This window comes from Myxine glutinosa, chromosome 2 (assembly GCF_964187855.1).
Source record: "Myxine glutinosa chromosome 2, kmMyxGlut1.1, whole genome shotgun sequence".
Classification (NCBI taxonomy): Eukaryota; Metazoa; Chordata; class Myxini; order Myxiniformes; family Myxinidae; genus Myxine; species Myxine glutinosa.
Genome location: NC_136262.1, coordinates 217,487,180 through 217,500,330, shown reverse-complemented (window position 1 = coordinate 217,500,330; position 13,151 = coordinate 217,487,180). Strand labels below are relative to the sequence as shown.

The window sequence follows — 13,151 nt, the reverse complement described above, 5'->3', positions numbered from 1 at the left end:
CAACTTATGTACTTTACATAACGTTAATAGGAATACATGCGCGTGTAGATGGGAATGACATATAATTCACCGAAAACGTTGAAGCAACCGCATAATATTACGGTGATGTTTAACTCTGAGAATAGTTCTAAATTTAAAAAACTTTCTTCTGATATTTGTGATTTATTTCAAACAAACTGTATTTCCCAGCTACACGGGCATGTATTCCTATTAACGTTATGTAAAGTACATAAATTGTGTGGATTACATCATTTGTGGATGTGATCAATTACCAGTAACCATTTTATATAACTGAATGTGCAGGTGCAGCATCTAACTCAATATGTCGAAATGTCACACACGTCCATGCCCGTGGGATTCCCACGGGTGACCCCGCTAGTATTATAATAGGCTACGGTGATTCTGTCTGTTGGACGTCTGTCCGGGGGTGTGGCTTACTCGGTTTGCAGAGTAGCTCCACCCACTCCTCCTTCTCGAATAGCTTTGAGGCCTGTTTAGTTAGGCCCGTGCTGTCTTTCTCTCTCACACAGGTTTATTTCAATTCTAATTCGATATATCATTTCATTTTTCGCAGTCGCTAACATAGTTTTAGACTCGGTTGAAAAAAAAACGGGAAGAAAATCCGATCCGATCCTTTGGATCTTGAGTCTCTCTCACACCTTTATCTCCAATCTAACTCACCATCTGATTTCATTTTTATTGATGGTTTTAGACTCGGTGTCAACGCGGGAAAACGCAGAGATATATTTTTTAAAATACACCATATCACCGCCCAACACCGCCAACAAGTATCATACACTGCTCAACATGACACAGACGGCAACATGTCGACATTATCGCTTTTTCTTTAAACCGAGTGAACCGAGCCGAACCGAATAAACCGAGTGAATTCACCGAGAGAATTTCATCCAATTCCACCGAGTTTCATGAAATTACCGAGAGATATTTCTTCGTTTTTATTTTATTAGTTACCAGCAGAAGTACCCAGCGTTGCCGGGCGGGGGAGAGGGGAAGGGCACGTACACTTTAAACATGTATATACATGTGGGATGTGGGATATATACATGTGGGACATGTGTACGTGTGTGTGTGTGTGTACGTGTGTGTGTGTGCACGTGCATATATGTGTGTGTATGTAGGCTAACCCCCGCTCTAGCAGGGAAAATGGCCTTGCTAGACTTGCTAGTTTTAATACAAAAATGCATGTTGTTGTATGTGTATATATATTGTAACGGATATGAGAAGTGTAACGAATTTGAGAAGTGTAACAATTTTGAGAAAGTGTAACGAATGTGAAAAGTATGGTTTTGTTGTGTGTAACTGACCCTCGTAATGTAAAGAATGGTCGCAGCTCGTCCTCTTAGTTAATTCCATAAACCTACACACAGGACACGATATATCCTTTTAAATAGTTAGTCCCTTATTCTCTGTGTAGGCTAAGGATGTGTTTCCCACTAGTTTGACTCTTCATTGCACCGAATTAAATAAGAGTAGGCCCTCCGACACCCCATGGCAGCTTCCAAGTGCCAGGGTTGCCACTTTGCTGCAATTGCCTCTTTAGGCACTTTACTGCATTTTCATCTGCCGTCCACTTTGCTGCATTTGACTCCATTACGCACGAGGTAACGCCGAAGAAGAAAGGCGGGTCTCCACCTCGTCATAGAGGGGAGGAGTAAGTCGGCCCCGCTCATCCAACCCAGAACGAGGGGTTTGGCTTGAGAGGGCGGAGAGAGAACGTTTGGGGAAGGTTCGAAAAGGGTGAAGGGCGGGGCCTATATAACCCGCCGCGGGACACTCCCCAAGGAGATACGAGATGAGCTTTGACGGAGATGGGTCCAGGAGATGCGCTGGAGACGAGCAGGTGTGACCGAGCCGCCGTGAGACGTGCCGCGCTGCAGGAAAAGCGGACCGGGGCAACGCAAGGAGCGCACGAGGCAGCAGTACAGAGAAAGGAACTTCGCCCGCGCAGTTTGGGACCAAAGCTCGGCTTCTTGACGGCGGTGCCTTCTGGCCCGACCGTGCCCAGTACCCGCTGAACCTTCCTTGCCTCTAAAAGCCACCCATCTCCAAGCCATTCATTCCTGCCTGCATTTCCCCGTGTAAGTGTGATCGTCCGTCTGTCTTTAACGTTGTCCTGGGGTTTATTAATTAAGCTTGTATAGGTAAGCTAAAGATTTCACTGTGTGCCTGCTCCTTCCATTTTCTGTATATAACCAACTGCTCTCTTTGCTTTGGCTTGTGAAAATAATTAATAAAACCTGTTATTCCTCAGTACGTCTTCTTCTTCTTCTTCCTCTTTACATTCGGTCGCTTTAGAGTTTTCCACATTGAATAGCTGTGGCGCGATACGGCCAACGTCTGGGTGAATCGGGTGAATCGGGGAAACTGTTCGGCCGCGGTGCCTTCGCTCGGCAAACAACATCCTTAACCGCGGACCGTAACAATATATATATGTCTGTGTGTGTGTGTATGTGTATATATATATATGTGTGTGTGTGTGTATATGTGTCTGTACGTGTGTGTGTGTGTTTTTGTGTGTGTGTGTGTGTGTGTGTGTGTGTGTGTGTGGAGATGTATATATGTGTATAATGTGCATATATGTGTATATGTGGATACATATGTGTATACATATGTGTATACATATGTGTATATGTGTCTGTACGTGTGTGTGTGTGTGTGCATGTGTGTCGATGTACGTGTGTGTGTGTGTGTATGTGTATGTGTATGTGTATGTGTGTGTGTGTGTGAGTGTGTGTGTGTGTGTGTGTGTGTGTGTGTGTGTGTGTGTGTGTGTGTGTGTGTGTGTGTGTGTGTATGTAAACATGGGCCGGTGTGTGTGTAAAGTGTGAGGAGGTATTGGAGAGGAAAATGCAGAGATATATATTTTAAAATCGCACCATGATGATAAAGGAAAATACACCGCCTAAAATAACAGTCGACATATATTTAAAATTCGTCACACACATCCATGCCCGTGGGATTCCCACGGGTGACCCCGCTAGTAGTTATATATTGTTCTTTGCAAGCAATTGTGTTGGTGCACCAGTGATCAGACAGCACCAGCAGAGTGCTTGAACACCCAATAATATTTTGAGCGAACAAAATGAGCTCGGGTTGAACTACTATTTTTAGCATTGTCTCAAGAACAAATGTCTTCCATTTGTGCTGACGCTACTACCTGCAGATATCAGTTACCTGACCACCACCCAGTGTCTATAATTGCATCTATAATAAACTCCTTTATTCTAATCTATATTGTAAATTCACGATTAGTTTTGTATCATATTTGGAATATGGTGCCTTGATCACCACAAGTTTGGTGAGCATCAAAATCCTCTTGGACACCGAGGCTCCAATATTCAGCCTGGAAAATCTGTGATGTAAACCAGGTGAAGGAGAAACCAAGGGCACACAAGTAATGAGCAGGCAAAGAGCAACCTTTGAAGTACATGCATGTCATAAGCGGCAAGGCTCACATCTACAAGGCCAGAGACACCTGGTCTTGAATGAATCATGTAATGTGGAGGGAAAAGTTGATATTAAGATCTATAATATGCAAGAGCTTTTGAGTTGTGATGCAACCTCCTTTCTTTGATGAAAAGTACAAGTCAGGTGACCAGCCTTGGACAGGGAAGTAATAATTTGACGTTTATACGTTTTTTTTTTGTTTTTTTTTTGTATACTGAATCGAGGCTCGTGAAAGAGCTAACATTTACTTCACAAACAAATCAACCAGACAAACAAAATATATAAAAAGAGGGAGCGGAAAACAAGAGAAGGGGAAGCACACAAACACAACATTTGAGAGCAGGGAGATGTGTGGAAGGGAGAGGGCTTGGGGGGAGGAGGCATGGGAAGGGGGGGGGGGGGAGGGAGAAGTATAAAACACAAGGACACCAAGGACTTCCAAGGACAGAAGTTGGTATTTCAAAAAAGTGGAATTGGGGTGAAATTAGCAGGGGTAGAAAAGATCAACGTTTTGGATGGGGGAAGATAAGAGATGGTGGTGAACAGCTGTTTTAAAGACCTGGAGGGTGGAGTGGGATTGAAGAGAGTGAGGGAGTTTGTTCCAGAGGTGGGAGAAAAGAGGAATGAAGGAGTGAAGGTGAGCAGAGAGTCTTGATTTTGGCAGTTTGACCATAAGAGGGTTGCAAGCAGATCTTGTGCGACCTGTAGGAATATTTGCGGGACAGAGCCCAGAGAGAGCTGGGGGGGCAAGGCCAGAGAGGAGTCGGTAGAAGACGGAAAGACAACCAACCTGCCTGCGGTGAGTGAGTGAGAGGCCCTTGGAGTTAGCTTCATCGCGGGAGATTCCAATGATTCTGAATGCTTTGGTTTCAACAGCGTGAAGACGAGCTAGGTGTGAGGCAGGAGCACCAGCCCAGAGGGGAGAGCAGTATTCCATTGAGCTGCGGATGAAAGCCTTGTATGTGGTGAGGAGCTCAGGTGTGCCAAGGAAGGACTTCGCACGACGGAGGATGCCCAGTCGGCGACTGGCTTTGGAGGCCAGATTTGAAATGTGGTTTTCCCAGGAAAGATCATGGCAGATAGTGAGACCCAAAAGCTTGAGTGACAGAACTTCTTGGAGAGGATTATTCAGAAAGTGGATGGGAGGGTTGTCCAGTCGGTCTTTTCGGAGAGACATCGTAAGAGTGTGAGATTTGTCAGGATTGAAAGACATGTTCCACTTGTTTGCCCAGTCTGTGATTTTGTCCAGGTCTGCAGAGAGTGATGAGGCTGCAGACTGCCGATCTGAGGGATGAAGAATGGAGCGACAGAGAGTAGAGTCATCAGCAAAGAGATACAGAGGATTTTCAAGAGAGTCAGAGAGATCATTGATGAAGACCAGAAAAAGCACAGGGCCCAGAACACTGCCTTGTGGAACTCCAGCCTGAACAGGAAGAGGAGATGAGAGAAACCCATTCAGGGCCACACGTTGACTACGACTAGAGAGGAAGTCCGCCAGCCATGCGTGGAGATTTCCATGGATACCAAAAGAGGAGAGTTTGGTGAGCAGAGCGGGGTGCCAGACCGTATCGAAGGCACGTGATATGTCAAGGGAGACTGCTCTAATTTCCTGTTTGGCATTGAGGACCTCCATCCATTGTTGAGAAAGCAGAAGCAGCATGTCCAGAGTAGAGTGTCCAGGTCTGAAACCAAATTGATGATCAGAGATCAAGCCATTGGAGAAGAGGAAAGATTTCATATCTGAAGCAATGATGGATTCCATGACTTTGCTGATAATTGGGAGAAGGCTGATTGGTCTGTAGTTGCTGGGATCTGTTTTTGCACCTTTTTTGTGCAAAGCGGTGATGTTGGCAGATTTCCAAGCAGATGGAAGATGACCTTGAGCAAAAGAGAGGGTGAAGAGAACAGAGAGAGGGAGTGAAAGAGCGGAAGAACAGGATTTTAGGACTCGTGGGCTGATGCTGATGCCCATACTTGGCCTATTTAGTGTTCCTATTTGAACGCTTGCATCATATTAAATGACTTCCTAATGTCCTTTGTTATTCTTTCTTTTTCTTTTTAAGTCGACAGAGCTGATCATTAGATCTTATTTCTCGCTCCTTGGAGATCTCAATGATGTTCCTTCACTGCCAATCTTTAGTTTAGAAGATCAATGCATTTTGAAATGTCTTAGATGCACCTATCTTATTTGATATTTATTTATGCTTATTTGAAAAGGCCTAGATGGCTTGAAATGTCTTAAAAACAATAATTTGAATTGTATATTGTTTTAATACAAAACAAATGCACACTTTCTCACGGTCCTAAAATTTGAACGTAAAAGGGGGAAAAAATTCTGAAAGAGCAAATAAAACACATTTGTAGAATCTCTTCCGATGTAATCAGCCCCATGTGTAAATAGGGTGGGCAAAACAAAAAAAACACGTGGAGGGAAATGTTACCTGTGTAATGCTTATCTGTCACGTCTTCTGCAGTCCCAGATGTAGGTGCATCAAGGGGAGCACACGGTCTTGACTCCTGTAACACATAAACATGACCATATTTCAAGTGTGGGCAAATTGAGGAGAAAAAGCAGGTACTGCTGAGGTCATCCCCGACCAATCACTTTCACTGCGTTCATAAGATATTTGAGCCAAGTTATTTAGCATTAAACATGTGTTCCATCTCTGGCTTTGTGTCCCACCAGCCCAATATGGTAAAATTCTCCACTGCCGTCTTTAAACCTTTAATCAACCCATTGCTTCTATCCTCACGGCTGGCTTTTATATATATATATATACATATGCACACCACACCACACCACACACACACCACACACACAACACACAACACACACAAGCTGTGCCAGCTGAAAACATTAAAGAAGCAAAACCATCATGGTTAAACAAACATACCAAATTTACAAAAGGCGTTGAAAAGTTACAAATGTGTAGAATCGTGTAGAAAATTTACAAATGTGTAGAATCGCTAATCGTGCGATGATCACCCGTTCAAAGTTAGTCGACAATTACCAAAAAGTGATTGCCTAATGCAGATCAAAACCTATTCACAAGGACGTAAATAATAAAGAAACTTTTACACGTTGGCGAGGGCATGTTTAAGAGTGCATTTAAGGCCTCGAAGCCTTAATTGGTAGCAGTTTACATGGGACATTTTCTTGAATTAGCTCAAGAGTAGGCAGAAGATAGGAATAGGGCAGTTCGCCGACATGCATTGAGAATCTTCGCCGACAGATGCAATGAAGAAATATGCCAATTCCAAATTTGTCCGGAGTTAGAGTCTCAAAGAAATCATTTTATTGGCTCCTGAATCTGGTGCAAGATGACCTGGATCAACCTACGATGAGGAGCACGGAATCCCCTCCAACAATTGTCCGTGGTGCTGCAATTATATGCAAATGCATAATTTCAATTGGATGTTGGAGACACAGGATGTGCGGTATTTCACAGGCTAACTACGACACAACTGTTTGGCTGTTTAGTTGCCAAACTACGACACAACTAATCAATTGAAATTATAATCAGCTGTTAAGGTGCGCACAACTAAACAGCTGTTTATCTCCTTTTTTTTCTTTTCTTTTTTTTGTATACAAAGTCGAGGCTCATGTAAGAGCTAACACATTAAACACAAGAAACATAAAATAAAGGGAGCGGGAGACAAGAGGGGAGAGAGAGGGAAGGACAGGCACAACAACAGGAGAGAACAGGGATATCAGTAAATCTGTGGGAGGGAGAGGGCTTGGGGGGGGGGGGGGAGGAGTGGGTACACAGAATAGAAAAAATGGACACTACTAGGCAAGACACTCACTAGTTAAGTGCCTTCAGCAAATTCGGCCCATAGAGATTGAAAGGCATGATTGATAACAAAATAACCATTTGATTCTGTCAGCAAACACCCCGAACATACATTGCCTTAACTTCTGGAAAGTAATACTAAATCACATGTTTCATGTGCAAACACAATGGGATACAATTTTCCCAAATCAAACAAACAAAAAACATAGCGGCAATACCCCTGGTGCTCACCTGGTAGAATAAACAGTATACTGCCCTGACTAAAGGTATTTTAAACCAATTTCAATGGTTCCAGAAGACAGGGTAGCATGAAGAATCATACCAACATAATCATAAGACTTTAAACAAACAAACAAAAACATACCTATTTTGGACCCCCCCACTCCCCCAACCCCGTATACCTCAGACCCCAATTTTTGTAATGCCTTGAACGAGCATTGGTACATCACGGTTGTGGTGAAGTTTCATTGAAATTGCGTGTGTAGTTTCTGAGAAGAAAGCAAATACCAATGTTTGTGGGCAACACGCCCCCCCACCCCCACCCCCCAGGAATTTTTGTAACACCTCATCTAGAATATTGTGTACAGGTTTGCTCGCTACATCCGAGGAAGGGCAGGGCAGCCATCTAGATGGTTCAGCATCGACCTACTGGAATTATCGACCTACTCTCTCGAATAGACTTACTCTTCCCCCCCCCCCCCGCCCCCCTCCCCTTCCCACGCCTCCTGCCCCCAAGCCCTCTCCCTCCCACACTTCTCCCTGCTCTCAAATGTTGTGGTTGTGTGCTTCCCCTTCTCTCCCCATCTTGTCTTCCGCTCCCTCTTTTTGTATATTTTGTTTGTCTGGTTGATTTGTTTGTGAAATAAATGTTAGCTCTTTCACGAGCCTCGATTCAGTATACAAAAAAAAAAAATCCCGAAAACCCAGCTCGAAAACCGAACTAAATATTTATTTATTTATTTCATAAGCAGATTCTTGAAATTGCTGTTTCAATAAAATAAATCCTGATGAGAAGAGTCAAACTGGGTACGTCAAAAGGGGTGAATACAGGTGCGGACACTTCACACATGAATAACATACAGAAAGTTTTCAATGACTCAAGATTCTGCACTGTTAAAAAGCAGGCTCCCGTTCACGTTCACCATTCCACTTGCTACTTCCTATTTTGATTTCACTTTGATAGTGTTTCCACACTTGTGCTGTAAAATTGAAATTTGGATCAGAAGCTCATGCCCATACTAGAAGGTAATATAATTATCATAAGCAACAAGATTTAAACATAAATATTTGTGATCACTCAGAGAAACAAAATACAATATAATACTCATGAATAAAATATAAACCGATGACGTCTCCCTGGTGGGCATGAGATGGCATAATAACATATTTAGTATGAATAAGAGCTCATAATGACGAAAACCGAGTTTAAAATATACAACACTAAAATTACAATAAAACCGAATTATACAACAAAACCATGATCACAACAAAACCATGATCACAACAAAACCATGATCACAACCAAAGGCACCATACATACAACACATAAATCGTTATTCATTCAGACATTTAGGTAACATTAAGAAACAAGAAAAAGAGCAATCAGAGATTGCAAACCCTCGCCGGAATGTATTTTCAGTGTTTTTTAGGCTTTTGTGTTAAAACAAATATGGCGGCCAAACCACGTGACCAATGACGTCATCATTTTTTTTTTCTAAACTAATTTATTCCTAGATTTTGCTCAAGAAATTTCATCTTGATCAGATGAAGTTTTGTACTTGTCGAATTATAACGTCATAATGGAGGCACCTATGACATCATCATTAACGTATTGTATTCCCTATGGAGAGTTCTTTACAATGAGCCATGTCTCAATTTTTTCTGTTCAGCGCTTTCCAAAATATAGAGGTGCAAAGTTTTTCGGTTTTTCCTAGATGGCGGCCGAACCACGTGACCTATGACGTCATGATTATCATTAAAAAAAATTCTACAGATGGAGTTGCACCGATGGTGAAAATTTCCTGTCAATCGGACCAACGGTTGCAGAGAAAATCATTTATTCTGTGCGGACAAACAGACAGACAAACAAACGGACTCAAATGCAATACCCTCTCCTCTGGCGAGAGTAACTAGAACGACACTCGGTGGAGCTCAAACCCCCGCCAAGCTGAACAGTTTATGTTTTGTATCCCACTGATAGGCCGGATCTGGATTCTGACCTGAACCAAAATTTAATTTGCTTGTTCTCGTCACCTGCCCAACTCATCCACCAAGTTTCGTCTGAATCTGTCCATAACTTTTTCACATATCGTGCTATATGTCGTTTTTGGCACTACATCTCTCAATTGCGAAGAAGAAACAAAATTGAATCAATTCGTCCAGGTCACACACCCAACCTGTACACCAAGTTTCGTCTGAATCCGTCCAAAACTTTTTGAGATATCCTGCTCATCGACAGACAAACAGGGATGAAAACATAACCTCCATCCACCTTCGGCTACAGATGTACACACCTTCAACACAAACACCTGTAACCTCCGATCTCGTACTCAAGTCAATGTTTCAACCATTAACCAAGATGTTTTAATACAGTTTGTGGTGCAATCACCAAGATATGTGACATCACAATAGCAGTGGCGACTATGCTCAGAAAAGCATCATCCACATCATGTGCATCACAAATCTGCAGCAGCTTGGTGGTGAGAAAGAGAGAGCAGTCTGATCTTTTGGTTGAAACGTGTCATTTGCCATCAACAGGTGCTTGATATACAGCCTGGATACCAGAACCTAAAAATGCAATGCACTTAGTCCTAATGGCAGAGGCCCATGCAAGAGACTGTTCATCTTGTAATGTCACGCCAAAAGTCTGAGGCCGGCAGCTCTTAGCTGAATCAATCTTTTGCAAGATTGGCTGGAGTCTTTCACAAGCCGGCTTACCAGGTCTGACGTTCGACTGCAGATGGTTGGAGAAGGAATTTGGAATTTGATCGAAGTGCCAGAAACCATTAACCAACTCTTGGTCGAGAGTGACCATTGGATATTCAACATCCAGCAACAATCAATACTATCAGAAAGTTCCCTGGCTCGATATCCCACCTGAAGGTGTAAGTAAAGATGAGAGTCAGTACAAGACTAAATAAAGATTTCTGTGATGTAAAAGTAACAAAACCTGATTCTGGACTTCCTGGTGGGAAATGATAATGATCACCAAGTTTACTCACCAAGTTTATAAACTCAAAAGTTTTAACAAGAGGTGCAATCAAGGTGCTGGTACCCATCTGGTAAGGTACAAGCCCCATTTAATAAAAATAAAAAAAAACCACCTTTAGAGGCCATTTTTCCCCGCAAGCGGGGGTTGGCCTTTTTCGGGAACCATGGTTGTTGTTGTTTTTCGGTCCCCTTTTTGAAGCAATGTTTTACGGCCGGATGCCCTTCCTGACGCCAACCCTTTTTGCCGCCTTTAACGACAAACAGGGAATTACCAGTGAACTGGTCCTCAATTAGCTGACCTCGGAAGGATGACAGGCTGAGTCAACCCCCCTGGCGTTAATTCAGCGATCGACCGGGATTCGAACCCAGGATCCTAGGATCCTAAGCCGGCACCCTAGCCGCTATTAATTTAATTTAATAATAGAGTTTAATTTAATTTAATTTTAATTTTAATTTAATTTAATTTAAGCCCCATTTAATAATAGTATCGTTATTGTTCACATCTCAACCCTATAGGTGCATTTGAAATTAAGAGATTTTTCCAAAGTTACACATATGGCATTTTTAATAAAAAGATACAAAACATGTGCTTGTGCAAAACAAAAGATGCAAAAACAGTCTCGTCCTGCTATCTATATAACTATAAGAGATGTGTAGCCATTTCCTCAGAAATGGCAATGGATCTTCATTAAACTTTTAGTGGTTCATCAGAGTGCCAGGGAATATTTTAGGCAAACGAAAAAGAAAATTAAAAAAGTTTTTTTTTTTTTTTTTAAATAGCTCTAAATGGCTAAGCCTTTATAGCTACTTGAAAAGGCACTGCAATAATATACTGACGTCATGAAGATGTCTGGAGTTACTATGCTTCTTCGTTCGTATGCAGGACAACACTGCAGGTTATCATCATTGGCTGACAGGGGGGGTGGGGGGGGTGCTGTGCCACTGATACAATGCCCTCTGCTGGTTAGGGCAGGAATTTGAAATTTGGCCATGGTGGTGGCGATAGCTCATCTGCTCTTCACAAACACAACTTTGTCTTGTCTTTAACATCCATAAACGAATGCTGGTAAGACTGACACACACACCTGGACATACGAACGAGACAAACACTTGACAGACACTAAGCTTGGGGGAAGTGCCATCACTTCCTGGGATACTCTGGGTACCAGCAACGTCATAACAATGGCGCCGTTTTTCTCACTGCACACAACAGGGTACTTCCTCAGAAGGAATTTCCTCCTCCTCATGGATGCTAACCGATGGGGATTGTCCATGCTCTATCCTTTTAAATACTGAACGTCAAGCAAGTAAGCAGCACGCACCATTTTAAAATCTTTGGTATGACTCAAACCGGTCCAAACTGGGTGGGTGTGTTTTAGGAGACGCCGTCTCCTTACTGGATGGCCGTTGGCTCCCTTCGGGAAACCATCCACCTTTTGCCAGGTTTTGTTTTTAGTCCCTGGCAGGGTGTCACAGTCGCCGTCCCCACGAGCAAAGCCAGTGAGGGGTATCACCTGGGCAATGCCAGTTAACCCAGCTAGTATTAAATAGGATAATTCTGTATGTAATGTAATGTAATGTAATGTAATGTAATGTATGTATGTATGTATGTATGTATGTATGTCTGAAAATAATAGAAAAAAAAATGCCCAGATCACCAAATTTTGCATACGTGCTGGTGGTACCCAGAGTCAGGTCATTGGCACAACCCCCCTGCACCCTTCTGCAAAGAGGGGAGGGAGGGGGGGGGGGGGGGAGACGACTTAGGATTTTCACCTGTACACGCGCCACAGTGCCAGTGGATTCAGACAGGGGAAATACAGGGGGATTATAAGCCACGGCACAAAATATATTTGCCCCACCTCCACCACTATATCCCCTCCCCCTCCCCCAACAACCCAGGCTACCCGAAGAGAGAAGGTGTTTCTAGTTTGAAAAATTCAACAATTACTTGGTATCCACTGAAGTAGACATTCTTATCGAGTACAAAAACATTTTTGTGGATGAACGTGGTCTTTCACCACATCATGTCACCAAAAAAACGGATTCAAACCATAACAGATACTCCCATCAAGGACAGGTGATGGGAAGAGATAGCATTTGGTATGATGGGAGGTACATAGAACAACAACAACAAATAAGTGATAGTTGTGCTTCTGAAGGCCGTCAAGCTGGAAAATCAGTCTGCTGGTACTGGTCATTAGTGAATGTCGAAAATCTCTTTCGTGAAGAGTAGGTGAGTTCTCGCAGCAACCCTGGACCAAATCACAAATTCCTGCCCTGAATGACCGTTGGTAAGGCAATGGCAGACACCGCTTCAGTAGTGCCGACGCCCTGGAAAGAGTACGGTACATTGATCATAATGAAGGCAAAGACCTGAGCGACTGGCGACGTTCCAAATCCAGCCTCAAAGCCTTCCACATTGACACAGATTTCCTAACAACCTGCAAGTGCAGCACGCGGCTCCATAGGAACCCAAGATCCTCAATTACCCATGATCTTAACTACGTGTCGTCCTTCAGACGGTGTTTATTATCAATGTATTGGCTTCATTGAAAAACCCACCTTTTCTTTCGAATTGCAATGCCACTCAACTTATTGTGAATAAACAAGAACAATGGACAAAACTACTCAACAAAAGGATAATACTCCATACATTGCTAACATTGTTTGCTTTGT

The 13,151-nt window shown here is 42.9% G+C and overlaps 1 protein-coding gene across 2 annotated transcripts in view; it reads right to left on the bottom strand.

Annotated features, from left to right (window-relative positions):
- The window catches only part of LOC137420825 (talin-2), a 432,847-nt gene that overhangs the window by 327,514 nt on the left and 92,182 nt on the right, over positions 1-13,151 (bottom strand). For both annotated transcript variants that reach the window (XM_068106240.2, XM_068106243.2), the window contains exon 2: positions 5,910-5,985. The gene's annotated coding sequence lies outside the window, so the exon portion shown is untranslated. The remainder of the gene's footprint in view (positions 1-5,909; positions 5,986-13,151) is intronic.